The sequence below is a fragment of the Phasianus colchicus genome, chromosome 6 (assembly GCF_987193195.1).
Source record: "Phasianus colchicus chromosome 6, bPhaCol1.hap1.1, whole genome shotgun sequence".
In the NCBI taxonomy this organism is placed as follows: domain Eukaryota; kingdom Metazoa; phylum Chordata; class Aves; order Galliformes; family Phasianidae; genus Phasianus; species Phasianus colchicus.
The window spans coordinates 39,023,409-39,039,347 of NC_143441.1; the positions used below are offsets into that span (position 1 = coordinate 39,023,409).

General features: G+C 40.6%; 1 long non-coding RNA gene across 3 annotated transcripts; it reads right to left on the reverse strand.

Moving 5' to 3' along the window:
* Positions 1 to 7,401: 7,401 nt before the first annotated feature.
* Positions 7,402 to 15,515, reverse strand: LOC149917554 (uncharacterized). 3 transcript variants are annotated; one of them, XR_016467537.1, is made up of 4 exons: positions 15,444 to 15,515; positions 13,650 to 13,738; positions 8,840 to 8,893; positions 7,402 to 7,497 (listed from the first exon to the last, which is right to left on the reverse strand). It is a non-coding gene; the product is annotated as an uncharacterized LOC149917554 (long non-coding RNA). The 3 variants fall into 3 exon arrangements; XR_016467535.1 differs by lacking the exon at positions 7,402 to 7,497 and having other exon boundaries at positions 8,504 to 8,893; XR_016467536.1 differs by lacking the exon at positions 7,402 to 7,497 and having other exon boundaries at positions 8,504 to 8,893; positions 15,255 to 15,463.
* Positions 15,516 to 15,939: the final 424 nt, after the last annotated feature.

The window sequence follows — 15,939 nt, forward strand, 5'->3', positions numbered from 1 at the left end:
TAAAACTGACTGCACAGTGAGACTGGAATGAACAGAGATCCAGACGTTAAGCAGAGGATGGACTTGCAGGAGCAAGTAGGAGAAAGTGTCAAGTTTAGGGATGATAAGCATAACAGTCTTGCACACAGTCCCAGCAATAAAAAGAAAGTAAGCACATGGCAGTTACTGACTCAGTGAAACTTTTTTTTTTTTTTTTAAAAGGTTTGGAACATAACTGAGAACTGTATCATAATGCACAATTGTCAAAATAATATTAGTTGACATTTTCTAATTTCTCAAGATGTGATTTCTCAACCTCTAATATTCTTCCAAGCTAGTTTTTGTGTTGTAATATGAGGAAGGCTGGAATTTATATCCATTGTTATTGGTTCATAGAAGAGAGTAAGAATATATTTTAAGTTTTAACTTCTTATTATTGTTTTGAGGAGATGCTCTCAAGAGCTTCTAAGAAATCGTAAAGCAAGAAAAATCTGTCTTCGAACTGATTTTGTACCAGCTTAGAATGACTGATTTTTCAAAGACGGCAATAGATTTCAGCAACATGAAAGGTTTGACTGATGATGCCAAATAAAAATTGTTTAAAAAAATCCACAAACTGCTTGCTCTAAAGTGCTCGTTTTATGCCCAACAAGTTGATCTCTATCCTTCAAGGTAATAAAATACTGTGACAAGCCAAGAACACATAGTTCTTGTCTCTTTTCTTGTTTTTCTTGATGAGAAGCCAAGGAAACCTGCATGACTGAGAGGAAACCTGCAAGCTTGCAAGCAGGAAGAAGTAACCTCACTTCTCTCAGCATCACTTTTTTGTTTTTAAGTTTGGTGGGTTTTTTTAGTTTGTTTTGATTTTTGTTTTTGTTTTTGTTTTGCTACAGCTGCATGATAAAAAGGCTCTGCAAGAAACTATATCAATGGGAAGGAATAAGAAAGCAGAACTTTTTGGAAATGGAAAACTAAGAGTCTTACATAAGTACATGGAGTCAATAAAAACAGCAAAAATGGTAGGATAGAAAAAATGAAATCATACATATCTGGGAAAAGTAGGCTTTATCAAGCAGAATGAAGAGGAGAGAAATGGAAACTGCGAATAGGTACAAGATAAATGGAAAGGATAGAAACGAATGACTCAGCAGTAGCAATATTTTGTGTTCATTTGGAAAACAACTTCCATAAGGGTTGAACAAATTACAATTAACAAAAGGCTTATAAAACTTGTTGTTCCTAAAAAGCTGTTAAAAGAACACTTGAAAAATGTGTAAGCTGGTCAGCCAGCCCGGCTGCTGTGCATCCTAGGGGACAAGCAGTATTTTGTAAAAAATTTCTTGTAGCACTTGTTAGTGAAGCCTGAAAAGAGGGGCAAAAACTGGAAGACTAAAAACATCCCTCAACTATGGCCTTTTTTTTTTCCCCAAAGAAAATGGCCTTGCAATTGCAATCCAAAAAGAATACTTACATCTTTTTCTATAAATGCAGTATACCAATAGATAATACTGTAATTAGGGAAGTGTTAAATTAAGTTATTTTTTCTTAGAATTCTGTGTTAGTTCATAAAACCATCACATTGACAATGAAGAGAAACCTCATCAAGTCATAAAAATTAACTACTTGGAATGAAGAACACAGCTCAGGAAGAGAAGCAGTGGCCAGAGCAGGGTTCTTGCATAGAGGATTTGTTTTCATTTTAACATCAAAAAACTTTAAAAAAAAAACTCTTAAATTTAATACCTCTTAAAGTAGTTCTTACATATAATTTCTTTCATTTAAAAAAAAAAAAAACCATTCAAGTGCTTTCTCTATATGGAACCCACAGAGCAAGAAGACTGTTCTCCTTTCTGGTTAGGCTTAGGCTCTGAGCCAGAGTCAAAATTGCAGTCCCTGGAGTGGGCACAGGTGAATTCACCATCAAAGAAGATGTTCAAGACAGAGCCCTCAGCTCAACCCTTTACATCAGGTAAAGTGATGTGCACTGTTTTTTGAAATAGGAAAGGGGAGATCATTCTGGAATACCTGGAACATGGACAAACTATCAACTCTGTCAGCTACACTGCAACTCTGACAAGTTGAAGGCTCAAACTTGCAGAGTCAGACCAGACCAGAGGACAACTCTTCTCTGGCAATACAATCATGCCAGGCCCCATACCACACCAGTCAAAGACCGTGGGTGTTCTACAGTCCAATCTTGGCTGGACTGTTCTACTACAGCCACCATATAGTCCAGATTTGTCAGCTTCTGACTTCCATCTCTTTCGGTCAAAGAAAGCTGGACTACATGGACAACATTTTCCTGGCAATGACACTGTTGTAACAGCTGTGAAACAGTGGTCACCTCCACTGGTGCAGATATTTACTATCGGGGCATGCAGGTTCTTGTCTTTTGCTGGTAGAAATGCATAGCAGTGGTGGTGACTGCATTGAAAAATAGTGCTTTATAGCTGCGAATTTGCTCTATCAAATAGTGTTACTGTGCTCTTTGTATCTGTTGTGGTTTACATGGAAATAAACACAAGGCATTACTTTCAGTGCACCCTACTTATTTGTGTAGTTGTGTTTATTGCTGTTTTCTTTTACCATTAGTGGCAATTTTGCATTTCTACATCCCTTGGTTCAGTTTACCTTACTACACAAGAGAGTTAGAAATACACCTCAATTTACTTGGTTGCCTCCTGCATTTGTACAGTTCCCACTGAAGCAAGGTCACTGAGCTAGAGTACTGACTCACCATTGATTCTCAAGTGCATATGGCATCACACTGTCATTCCTGGCACGTGGAGCATGACATTCTGCCCCACAGTGGCCAGGTGTATTAGCATGAGTTTTTATTATAGTCACATATGTCACTCCACATTTAATTAGTAGCATTTTTTCTCATCATTGCTTCTATATGGCAGCTTTGTTTCCATGAATACATCTACAGCCTACAAACAGAAGTAAGAAATCAAGGATCATCACAAAATGTTGCATTTCTGGAAAACAATAACATGGAGTATGCCTGGGAAAGATATACTCCCCAACTGAATGTAAAAAATCATGGGAACCAGCTTTGGTCACTATGAAGTATTGTGCACTGAAACATCATTATGTCAGACATCGCCAGCAAAGTTTGGAGTAAACTCCTGGGCACAATCAAGTGACCCATGGCCTTGGAAAAAATCTGACTTGAAGATTCATGGGAAAATAATTTTAGGCTTTTAATTTAATGCAAATCCAAAAGAATTGAGCCCTGCAAGTCATACAGTTAAAATGCAGAAATCCCATTTTTATTTGAATAGTGAGCTCTGTTGTGGGCAGGTATGTGTTTAACAGTGAGTCATAGACCTCCTGCTATTTTGCCCTTAATGTGAAGAAAATCAATCACCTTTTTTATATAGCAGATTTCAGATAAAACACACACAGGGCCCTGGTGGTTGTGAAAAGATTCTTTTTTTCCCAAGATTTTGGTAAGAAGAAGAAGTTAAACGGAATTGTAACCCTTTTTGTGAGTACATTTGAACTGACTGAGGAGCTGATTTTCATCTACATCAAGGCTTGTGCATTAAGCTTAAATAACCTTAAATGGGTACAAGCTGTAATTAGAAGCTACTCCCTTGTCTCTTCTAGCTTAAGGTATGTAAGAACTCCGAATCTTTAATGTCTATAGATGCAGCTCCAGGGGAGAACCTCTGATGTCCACAGATTAAGCTCTAGGGAATAGTGACAGCCTGGCAGCAGCCCAGAAATACAATTAAACAGAAGTCTGTCTTCTGAAACCTCCTAAAATCTGTAGTTTGAAAGCATTCAACATTTATTTTATTCTTTATAGTAGCTCTTTTCAAGGTTAACGTAGTACATACGTGTGAAACCAACTGTTTTAGTTTTTAATCAATGGTGAAGCCTAATAATTTTCATAGTTCATTATCTGAACATTTTATACAGTTAACACATTCACTATTATTTTCTTTTTCATATGTATTATATATATAAATATAGGTATATCAAAAATGGATTGAGTAAGGTCCATCAAGGAAAAAATGGAGCTGTACTTAATTAAGCAAATGTTTACATATTTAATTTATTAATTAGTCCAATGCTACATTTCAGAAGGCACGTGTAAAAATAATCCAATACTCATATAGTAGATTGTGATCTCAAATATAGAAGTTATGCAAAGAAAAAACCTGATTTTAGTTTTAAAACCAACAATAGTGTGCTCTTAAAAAGGATACCATAAGGCAAGAAAAGAGGCTCCAGCAGGAGCAGAATCCATGGACCTTGATTTCCTGTGCATTTTCCCATCTCCATTGCACTCAGGACCATTCTGGCACTTCCTGTCTGCAGGGAATGCCAGTGCCAGGGCTAGGATGGTAAGGTGCTGGGCTAGCCTGCCTGAGCTTGCTGCCACCTAAAATGTGTAATCATTTATGTCCAGTAATCCTCCATTATGGCATTAGACCACATATTAACTCTTCTTTCTTCCCCTATCTGTTTATTACCATAGTAAGAATGTGATTTTCTTTGAGGTTCTGCCTTTCTCAGATGTTTCTTGGTGGATTTCTGTGTTACTATCAGGGCACTGACAGGCAGGAGAAAAAATAATCATAATAAAAATAAAATAAAATAAAAAGTAAAAAAAATACAAAATAAAAATAAAAGTGCTGTGGTAAATGTCTCATTTCCTTGTGCAGCCAGGCTAAGGAAAGAAGCCAACAGAGCCTGTGACTGTCCAGCTCTTGACCATGAGTAGTGTAGCAATGAGAGGAAGGAAAAGATAGCAATTCTGAATTGGGATTCTTCATTGAGAATCCTGTGCCAAGACATCTGTGTCCTGAAAGGAAAGAAATGAGACCACTGTGGTAATTTGTCTCCTGGGTTAAGGGCAAAATATGTCACCAGAAGGATGCAGGATATCCTAGGGAATTCCTACCAGTTACAATCTGCATGGTAACAAGAACACAAACGAGGGGAGATATAATATTCTGAATTACTTAGCAGATGTAAGAGAGAAGGAAGGAGATGCCGGCCCTGGGAAAACTTGTGGCATCTCCAGTACAAAGAGCAGCAGAGGAGTGGAGCAGACCCTGGATGCTATGCAAGAGGTACACAATGGAAAGCAGTCTCCCCAGCAACATTACACGGGCTGCCAGTTTGTTGGGTTCTCTCACATTGGTTACACTTTTGGGCACACTCAGAAGTAGAACTCCTTTGTGCAGAGGGATCACATCTCTGAATTTGCAGTGGTAAAATTCGAGACGCCAGTATACACAGCACAAAACCAGAATAAGAGAGAAGGGTTATTTTGATTTTTAACATAAAAGCTTTCCTCTCCACAGAAGAGAGAAAGAAAGTCATTGTAGGGGTGCTCCTAACTGGAATAAGCTGGAAAGCTAAGTATACAAAATTGAAAGTCCTTTTTACAGCCAATGGACAGGAAAAATGCAAAGAGTGGGTATGCCAGGGGAGCATTGATGGGGAATTCCTGGAAATGTCCTTGGGGTTGTTACATGGAGCTAGTTTATTCATTCATTAAAAGTGAAAGGATTTCACTACAACACATGGAAGTCCACCTATACCACCTTTTTTTTTGCCCTGGAGTCAAGGTAGGGTCTCCACTGCTCTGTTTGAATAAATCCCTCACTATTCCATGAAGCTATGCTGTAGTGCTTCTTTCTAACAGTTAATTCTAGGATGTCTACCAGAAACTGCAGTCATTCAGAGACCAGACTTAAAACCAACAAATCCCATGTTTCTTCTGGCATCTAACAATTCTGCCAGTGCCATAGTGAACCTGCTGACAGGCAGTGTAGGGGATGCTGCTGGAGGCCACGATCACGTCCATCAGTGTACAAGCAAAGGCAGGCATAAAGGCAGGTGGATTTGACAGTGTAGATTCATAGGGCTTCTGAGGACATGGGAATATGTTTAATGTGGAAGGGGGAGGAAGGCAAAGTCTGCAGGGCTGTATTTCTGGAATCACTGCACATGATAGGAAACCTGCCCATGGACTCAGCCCACTTGGAAGGCTGCTGGGACAGCATGAAGCAGAACTCGGGTGCCTGGTGTTCACAGCAGGTGTCAGACAGAGGACACTTCCCAGAAATTTGTCTCAGAGGTCAGAGGGATGCAGCTCCAGAGCAGTGATGTGAGAGTTGTCCACAGCGTGGCAGAAATTGTTTCTTCTCGCCCGTCAGGAGGCCCTGCTGCCTGCTAGCAGTTAACCAGGCTGGGGCTGGCAGGTCATCTTCTGGGCTCGGTGCCATGGGAGATTGAGATGTTCTTTTGAATGGTGCTGCTCATCCAGGTGCACACACAGGAGGAACTGGCATCTCTTCAGAAAGCAGAGGGGGGGTATTTGTCTCCACTGATTTTGGGGAGCACCTTTTCTGCTTCATTTGCTCTGACAGTGCCTTCTAGATGTCCGTGTTCAGTTAGATGGAAATTAACACACCACTTACCCAGGACAGGACTGAGCCCCGCAGCTCCCAGCACTTCCGCAGCAGCTCACGCCCATGCATGGCAGAGCACTGATGGCTGCCACCCAGCACCTGTGGCTCAGCCTACCTCAGGCAGTAGAAGAGGATAAAATAAAGGGTTCCCACGTAGCCCTCTCACACTGGTACAACTTATAAGCACCAAAATGTCACCAGTCTGTTCAAGAGCCAAAAATGAGTAAAAAACCTGCTGTGATATTCTAAGTGAGCAAGGTAACATTTCTGTTAGGAAGAAATATGTGGATGCCTTGTAATCATGCAGGCTGGTGGCAGCAGTGGCAGCAGCAGCTGCTCCCAGGCAGCCTGAATGCTTCAGAGGAATTACTGTTATTCCTCCTTTCTCCCTGCATCTCCTCTTACCTTTACATCCTCATCCAGCTGTAAATAAGTACCCTTAGTTCCACTTCTTCCACTTAAACAAATGAAAAAAATTATTTAGGACAAATTCTGATCTCAGTCCCATGTATGTAAAACAAGATTAACTCAGTTTACTTTAATGGCATCAGTTGGGACTTACGTTACTGGAATTCATCAACAGTTAGATCACTTGGCTCGAGTCAAATGCATAAATAACAAAGGTATTTCCAAGGCTTTCTCTGTAAGCTGATTTCATTTGGCTGTCCTTGGAGTCGGGCTTTGCCACTGAGTTCCAAAAGACCTGGATTTCACCCAGAGGTGTTCCATCAGCATAAATCTGGTTCAAACAACACCAGAATAAGCCCTACCAGCTTTTGGTGAACCACGAGAGCATCCCTTAAACTGCAAGTTTGGGGCTTTTGGTACACCTGTGCATTTTTCTGCTACAGCCATATCACCAGCAAGGGGAAAGCAAGAACAGAAAAAAGTATTTCTAAGTCAGAAGAACAAAACAGTAAAGCATAACTTAGAAAAAACCGCACACACATCCTTGCATAAATATCCTTGTCTGTGGGTCAGGGCTAACTCGTACCGTACTCTTTGATGTGGGATTTTATTTTCATACCACTGCAGACACAGACTTCTTCAAAGCAACAATTGTAGTCCTTGCTGCATGCCACTGCCATTTTTAGAAAGAATTACCACAAAATGAAATTTTAAAATTACTTTCATGTGAAACCCATGAACATCTAGACCTAATTAATGAAAAGTACATATTTCTATCAAGTATTAAGCCATATTTCATTTTTCTCATTTAATAATATCAAGTTATTACATACTTCTTTTTCTTAGTAGATAGCAGGATATACAACGTCCATTCTGACCCTCATCTAACTAGACTTCTGGTTTGTTCAATAACCTCATATATGTGCATACAGCTTCTAATAGGAAGATTTACGACACTGTCATGCTGAGCAGCACTGCTTTACTCAGAGGCATAGCTCTGCCAGTTCACAGTGGTTGAAGATAGCCTTTGAAGTCTACCATCTTCAGCGTCTGCCTGTCTGGGATGCCCAGAACTATGGGTTTTCTAGTGTGCTTTCTAAAGCATGGGCAGGCCACTGAGTGTAACAAAGCGCCCTAATTTTGTTCTTCAACTCTGTTGTTATACATCCTAGTGACAAAACACAAAGCACTGGAACTAAGCTGGATACCCATGGCCTTAGCTGCTTGGAGCTGTACCATAAATAGACTCTGTAAAAGGTAAAAGGAGCTCCAGCATCGTCTTCCTTAGCCTTGTTTTGTGCAGCTATCCTCACACTCCCTCGGTTTTTATTTATTTATTTATTTATTTATTTTTGGTGGTGAAAGTGAGGTGAAGCAACAGATAAAGATCAGAGAATGTATGTGCATATTCTCCACAATGCTATTTTATATAACTCAAACCCTACCTGCTATTTACACGCTATTTATAAGCACAAGGCGAACTTTCTAGCAGAAAATTGAAGATGACAACTAGAAAGCCACTTCTAGGAGAAATACACATTTTCAGAGATGTGAAAGTGCTATACTCAGAGGAGCAAAGCTCTAAGCAATGCATGTCATTTCCTCCCTGACCCCCTTCCTATTGTATGCCTTTCTCTGCCTTTATTGATGCTACTGCACCACAAATGATAGTGCCTTAGGGTTGAGCTGGGAACCATAGTTTCTTCCAGTCTTTCTTCCCTATTCTCGGTAGCAGAAGCTACTGCAAGGCTGCTCTGCAACCAAGGATAGAAGTTTGTACAGTGTCCCAGCTCTGCAGGTTTCAACTGTTCCTCATTTTTCCAGATTAGTGCCTTAATTACATCCGAATGTTTTTCATTTTCTCCCTATGGACCCCACTCTGAAACCTGACCCTGGCCATGGACACTGTCCTCCCATGACCTTTTCTCTTCCTGTTTCTGCTGCTGGCTGACTCTTAAATCTTGAGCAATTGTACAATGGTGACAGTTGCACACTTTATCCATCTCTGCACACACCTGTGGGGCTGTTTGCTGTGCACCGGTCAGGAATCATGTTTGCTTTTTCCCTCTCTGCAAGGCAAAAGAGAATGAATTTGTAGCTGGTGAATGAAGCATTTCATGCCATCCACCTGAGTCACTCTCGCTATAAACTTAATACAGTGCAACAGTCATTTATCACAGCACATAAAATGTACAAACCAGGTTTCTTCAAACTGGCTATTGATTTTGAGATGGTTATTTTTAGGCATCAATCTTTAAAGTTGGGCTCATAATTTCGCACAAATTATTTTAGCAAATCACATGGGTGCCCATGAGGACAGAAAGAGATCTCAAAGCATTCAACCCAGAGGAAAAATTTCAGTAAAACAGAAATATCGAATGACTCATTTAAAAGTTGATTTGTAGAGATGAAAGGTGAGTTTGGCAACAACAGAGCATCAGAACTGCACTGAAGACCCCAGGGAAAAAATGGAATCACCTGAGAATCTGGCCCCAGAACTTTAGGAAAGGAACCTAAAGAAAACAAATAAAGGCTCAGTGCTCTTCTTATGGTGCGAGTAGCCCCTGTTACTGAAACTACAGCTACAATTGGTTTACGTAGCAGAAAAATCAAATCATATGTCAACTGGAATTGCATGACTGATGGCAAACATAAACACTAAGCATGAAGTCAGAAACTGTGGCAATAAGAAGAAGATGGCAGTCATATCTCGAAAAACCCTTCGCATGACATTATAAATGAGTTATTTTTTACATCTGCAGAAAATAAGAGAGAACTTGTAACACTTTTATAAGTGTATTTTATCTCAAGACAGATGAGCAGTGCTTTCTGCCTTTCAAATAAAACTTTGATTCACTAATCTCATTTCTGTCTATGAGGTGCAACAGGATTTGTAGAAATCATGCAGATGTGTCCGTAACAACTGTAAGTAAGTACCAGAAGAAGAATGATGTACAGGAAACGAGATAGTTTATTTGCTTTCCCCCGCATGGTCTGTTCATTGTTTCCCTCTGGGAGACACATATACACACTGTATGCACAGAGTGAAAGGAGTACCCCTTCCTTTTTGACACCTTTAAAATTATTAGAATTAAATCTATACTTTAGTAAGTTCAATGTTTCAATTTAATCAAACTGTGCTGTCATGACTATACTTACATTAAGAGTTTAAGAGCCCTACTTTGCCCTCACCTAATCCCTCACATATGAGATTTTCATGGTTAAATTGTCTCCTGTGTAAGAAATCAAGTACATATGAACTCTGCTGCTAGGGAAATTGAGCATAAGTCTGATTCTCTAAGAAATAATTGCTAAGAAGAGTGGGGTTAAGGAAAGCAGAAGGAACTGGCCTCAGCCACCAGTTCCCCTGATTCTCATTCTTATCCTGCAATTTACTCCAGTGAAAATGTTACAGGGAACACAATTTGCCACCACAGCATGAATTTACTTTCAGGCCATGTGCTCCTGCCTCCACCCTTCATTCTTCTAATCACTCTCTTCTTTATATTTTGAAGGGCAAGCACCTGTCGTCTTAAAATTTTGATTGTACTTAGCATTAATCTAGTCTTAAGACAGTCCTCTAGGAGCTATAGCATTTCTCTTATAAGAATAGAAACAGTGATCCACTTGATCCTTTCTAATTTTATTTACTACAGCTGGAATGGGTTTGACCATGTAAAAGAAGTAACATAGCCAGGACTGGTATTAAGAAGCAGTGCCCCCCAAGATTGTAAATGGAGCTGCGTTCTGTGCAGACAATAAGGAAATTAATGCTGATCTATGGAGAGAGGTGCAAGACCAAAAGATTACATCATTGTGTAAGAGTCTGCAAGTGTCAGGGAAGTGTGCACAGCAGGAATAAAAAAGGGCACTGGCAGAATTAACAGCCAAGACGGTTTTTGTGAAGGATCAGTGGAAAATGTCATCAAAAATGCAAGAATATAAAATGCAAATGGAAGAGCCACAGATTCTGAGGATGGAAGAGTACACCATGAATTCTAACACAAAAAACAGAAAGAAGGGATACGCTTTGGGTCTCTTGGTAATGAGTTCCACCCAAAAGGAGGATGCAAACAATTTGTAAGATCCATACAACTGAATATGTGGCTGAGAAGACAATGAAGAGATCGTGTAGCCCACCTCTCTACCCACAATTAGGAAGAACTATTTATTGGTGAATTTTGACAGGTTTTTTTTTTTTTTTTTTTTTGGTCTCATCTGTTTCTAACACCATCCAGTGATAGAAATACTGTGATTTCCCCATATTTACTGGATCTAACTTGCCTCTATTATTACCTGCAGGATGTTTTACCTAATATTTAGACTTATTTAATTTTTAATGTGGTCTTTCGCATATTTGAGAAGGTATCACTTTCCTTTTCACTCTATCTTCTCTCTGTTGTTATTTAGGCTGTACAAGCACATTTTTCTCAGGTTTGCCTCCCGGGTTTCACAGCACTAATCACTTCTGTAGGCTTCCCCTGGAATGCTCTGAGCTATTTTATGTGCTTTTTGAAGGCCTTTGGTAAAACTGGGTATGATGCTCCAGCTGATGCCCCAGCAGTGCTGAGGAGAGCAGGATAAAATCATCCAATACTAAGCCATACTCCTGCTTACACAGCTCAGTGTTGAGTCTGCCTTTTTGAAACGGAACGCCTGTATTGAGCCTCACTCAGCTTATGATACACTGTCTCTCCACACTCCTTTTTGTGAAGCTGACAGCACCCACAACCGGTATTTACCCAGGTGATCATACCTGCACAAGCATGCTTTGCCCTTCTTTTTCATTCTGCCTTTTCTCAGACCATTTCTTCAAAAAGTTCCTTTAAGAACACTGAATTGCAAGCCGGTTGTGCAGCTCATCTGTAGTTCCCCCAGTTCCATGTCATCCTCAAACATTAGATATTCAGATCTTTGCAATAGAGATCAAGCAGAAAGTGATCCACAACAGATTCCTGTGGAATCCTTCTGAAAATACACCTATACTCTAACAGAGAACAAATGACAGATTTTCAGATATAGTTCTCTAACCACGTTTTTTGCCATTCTGTTACAGTTGAAACCACAGATGAAGTTATGAAGCAGGTGCAACTGGTCTGAAAGCACCTAACATAAGAATTTCTTAGGCTATTTTCTCTTCTAAGTTGAAGTAACACCCTGCAATCCTTAGCCAAAACTGTGCTGGAGGGCTGGTTAGAGCGATCATTTGAATGGGAACAGATGCAAAATGATCCATTAAGCCTTCTTGGCTTTGTAGCTCTCGTGCATTTTTAAGCAGAAACTGTCATGTTCCTTGCATTCACCCTCATTGCTGCTGAACTTATTAGCTTTATCACTCTCACTCTTTGCATCTAAGTTGGATTTCAGAAAAACAGAGTGAGAAAAGATAAAACATAAATTCTGGCCCATTGTGACCAGGCTACTTTTCTTCAGTGTCCCAAGTAATCTGACACAGTTTCATTTTACTTCCTTTCAGCCTATATTATGAATGATCACGGCTTACTCAGTTTGATCTCTTCTCACATTTTCTGTAGTTCCTGTGACGTGAAATGGTGTACATTGCTGTACTCAGAAGTATTTCTTTGAGGCATTTACAGCCGTCTTTAATGCTTATGTTCACTTAGCTACCAGGTATCCAGGAGTTTATTGAAGTCTACACACTTCTAGGCCATTACCATTCTCTGTTCCCTTCATTTCTTTCCCAGAGATCACATACCTTTGACTCCAAGGTTATTCCAACACATGCAGTCTTTCACCTTCACACTCTCGTAATTCTTTACTGCTTAGCATCAACTTTGAAAAGCCTGCTTTCTGCTTCCTTCCTTACTTTTATAAAGACACCGCCAGTAATTCCAAGAACTCACTGGACCGTCAGCATTCTGCAGCATTCTTTCACCAATGAATGCCTGGTTAACATCCCTCATTACTACAGAATCCTGTCCTTCAGCTGATTCCGCATTTTGTACACAAAAAGCCTCACATGTTCCTTAGTTCATGCTTAGCAGTTCCTGCAGTCAAAGCCCTCATGCACTTTTCTCATTTTATCTTCACAGACCGTGACTTCTCCACGTTCTGTACGTCAGAGCACACACATGTACCTGTGAATGCAGGGCAGTGTGTCTCATTCCCTTTAGCCTTGCCTGAGCAAGCTAAAGCTTTGTTTGTTGTTATTCTATCATGCTACCACCTCAGCACAATTTGTGAGTGCACCATTGAAAACAACACCCATCACTGGATTTGAAACAGCCCAGTGCCATTAAGAAGATGCATTTGTTGGAAAGCCCAAGCACTTAAAAAACTGAAAATGAGGTAGAGGATGTCCTCTGGGGAAGAAGAAAACTCTCAGAAGCACGAGACAGAACAAAGAGAGTGCGGCTCAGCAGCAAGGCGAGTTCACACCTCAAGGCAGGAGCTGAGAGGGACTGGGTAAGTGCTGTAAGGAATCCAAGGAGCCCTCCCAGTGTGGCTGTGCCTATTGGACACTGTAGCAGGGAAAGTCAGAGTGGTTCACATACATAGAGAGAACAAAAAAAAATGGAATAAATACATTTTGAAAGGAGCATTTTCCGCTACATAAAGAAGAGAAATCTTTGGAGACATGGCTGGTGCCAAATAGTTTCCTGCACTTGATGCATCAGCAGGATTCTGGCAGGTGTCCTTGGGAAAATAGAACACGTTTGCACACGTTTTGCACTGCCTTCGGGAGACACTATTTCTGCAGATGGCTATTTGGATTGTTTTTGGCACCCACAGTAATTCACTGGAAAATGCAGAAAAAGGTAATGACAGTGGTGAGGGTTCTAAGGTAATAGGCAGTATTTTTACCTGAGAAAAACAGTAGAAAAGCATGACCAGAAGCTCTAAGTGTCAAGATCCAGAGCTGTTGGTATTTACCTCCATGACAGCAATTAATTCTGTTCAACAGAAACAGCACATGTGGGAGAAACATTAGGCATAATACAAATAGGTGACCACAAGGCCAACCCCAGCACGTTTAGGCAAGCACAGTAAACATGAAGGATAAAAACTGAATTCCTTGGCTGTCCCTGTAAGCCAGGGAAAATGCTGGCTGTTCAAACTGTGCTTCTCCAAGCCTATAGAGTCCTATGACTTTGTCTTCAGAGACTCACTGGGACAGCCCTTCGTGGCTCATCAGCAGCAGTAGCAACTTGCTGTTCTGCTAGATAGGGTAAGGAAGGGGCTTTGGTTGGAGTGCAGTTCTACTCCAGCATTGCAAAGCCAGAGACCAGCAACGGATGCATGGTGAGCACAGACAGAAACAGTGCCGTTGTGCTCACATGGAGAAGGAGGCTTCTGCCTGAAATCATGAGTGAAAAATGATTATTCTGTTGAAAGCAGAGGCTGTGTCGGCTGACCGTAAGCCATTATCAGCAAGGACCTAGTATACTTCCTATAAAAATTTGGAACTTATTTTTACAGCTACACATATTTGATTTAAAATCAAATGCAAAGCTAGTTAAGAGTAGTAGGTGTAAATACATTTTCTCTAGCAAAAAAATGCAGAGAGCAAAATCCAGAAGCAAACTTCTCATAGGTCAGCCTGATAAAACAAAACAGCATGGCTTTGCCCAAAGTGATTGCCAGATGTTCCCATACATATCAGACAGAGCACCACTGTCCTTTTTTGTACTCTCTTCTCTAAGTAATCACAACTGAGCTCTGTCTGTGACAAGGTACTTGGCTAGGTAACCTCTGGCGGTTATTTTGTTCCTCAGAACTACTGGTGAGAACAGGGTGTACAGAAGGTCATGAAATATATGAACAATAGTGCAGTGCTACAGCACATTTCCTTGCCCTGCTGAGATGGAGTTCTTATTGCTTGGAAGTATTTCGTTTAACGGCACCAAGTAGTGATTCCAAAGGCACCACAAAAAATGTGCTTAAAAGGATACGGGAAAGTCCACCGAGGGACTGAAAAATCTAAGAGAAGGGCCAGGGATGTTTTATATTGGCCTTAAGTAAACAGTGCCATTGTGGGAAGTTAAATATGGTAGCAACTGCCAAAAATACTGTTCAAGCAAAAGAGCCTATGTTGGTAGCAAAAGAAATATCACCCCTTTCTTCCTTCCCTGGCATGAAGCAGGCATAGGATTGTTTATGTTGGCTATATAAACTTTGTTTCTGCAAGAGAATTACTCTCAATTCCTGCAATAGCCTCATTTGAAGACATTAGAACAAAAAATATGATCCCATGTGGCAGCTTTGTTTCAGAGCAGCTGACTTATCTCTTATCAGGCATCACAGTGAAGCTCATGCCAATTTGGACGTGTGACTGGCACAGGAGGACAGCACAAGAACTGAATCAGTCACATTTGTCAAGAGAGCCTCATACAGGCAGGGACCTCTTGAGAGTGAGAAATTTGAGTCCCAGAGCGTAGTGTAAACATAATGAAAAGGTTTACAACCAACCTGGGAGTACAAGACCTGCGGAGTATGATTTGTCCCTCAACAGAGTAAACACAGTAGCTGCGCTTTACAGCTCCGAATTCAAAAGGTCACTCCTGCCTGAGAAAGTACCATCTGTGCTTAATGTCCGTTGAAAACCACCATAATCTGAGTTTTAGCCAGTCCAGTAAGCAGGTCACTAAGGAAAAATACCTTCAGAACGCGCAGAGGAATACATGCAGTAAGACAGCAGTCGTGTCTAGGGAACCACAAAGGGTGGAAAAGGTTCTAAGAGTTTGCAGAATGCCACTGAATCTGAACAGTGACTGGGAATGTGCTTCTTACATAAAGAAAAACTGCACAAACCACAGTTTCTTTGGGCTGAGAACTAGCAGAGCATTGAGCCAACCTCCTGCCTGCATCCATGTTAGCCATTTTCTGCAACAGGAACATTACATTTAATCCATCAGGGAGGTCCCATTCAGGTCTCTCCTGAATGTTGTTCCTCAGTTTAATGATTTAAGCTGCCCTCATACCTTTACAGATGTAATATTGAAGGGATGGAAAAGAGCTCTTTGCCTCTGAGATTCATTACTATCAGGAAAAAAAAAAAAAGATTTTTATGCAGTGTATGATACTAAAGAAAATGACTCTGCTGGGGTACAGCTCAGTGCTGGCAGGAAGCATGAAAGAGACAATTTCTGGGACT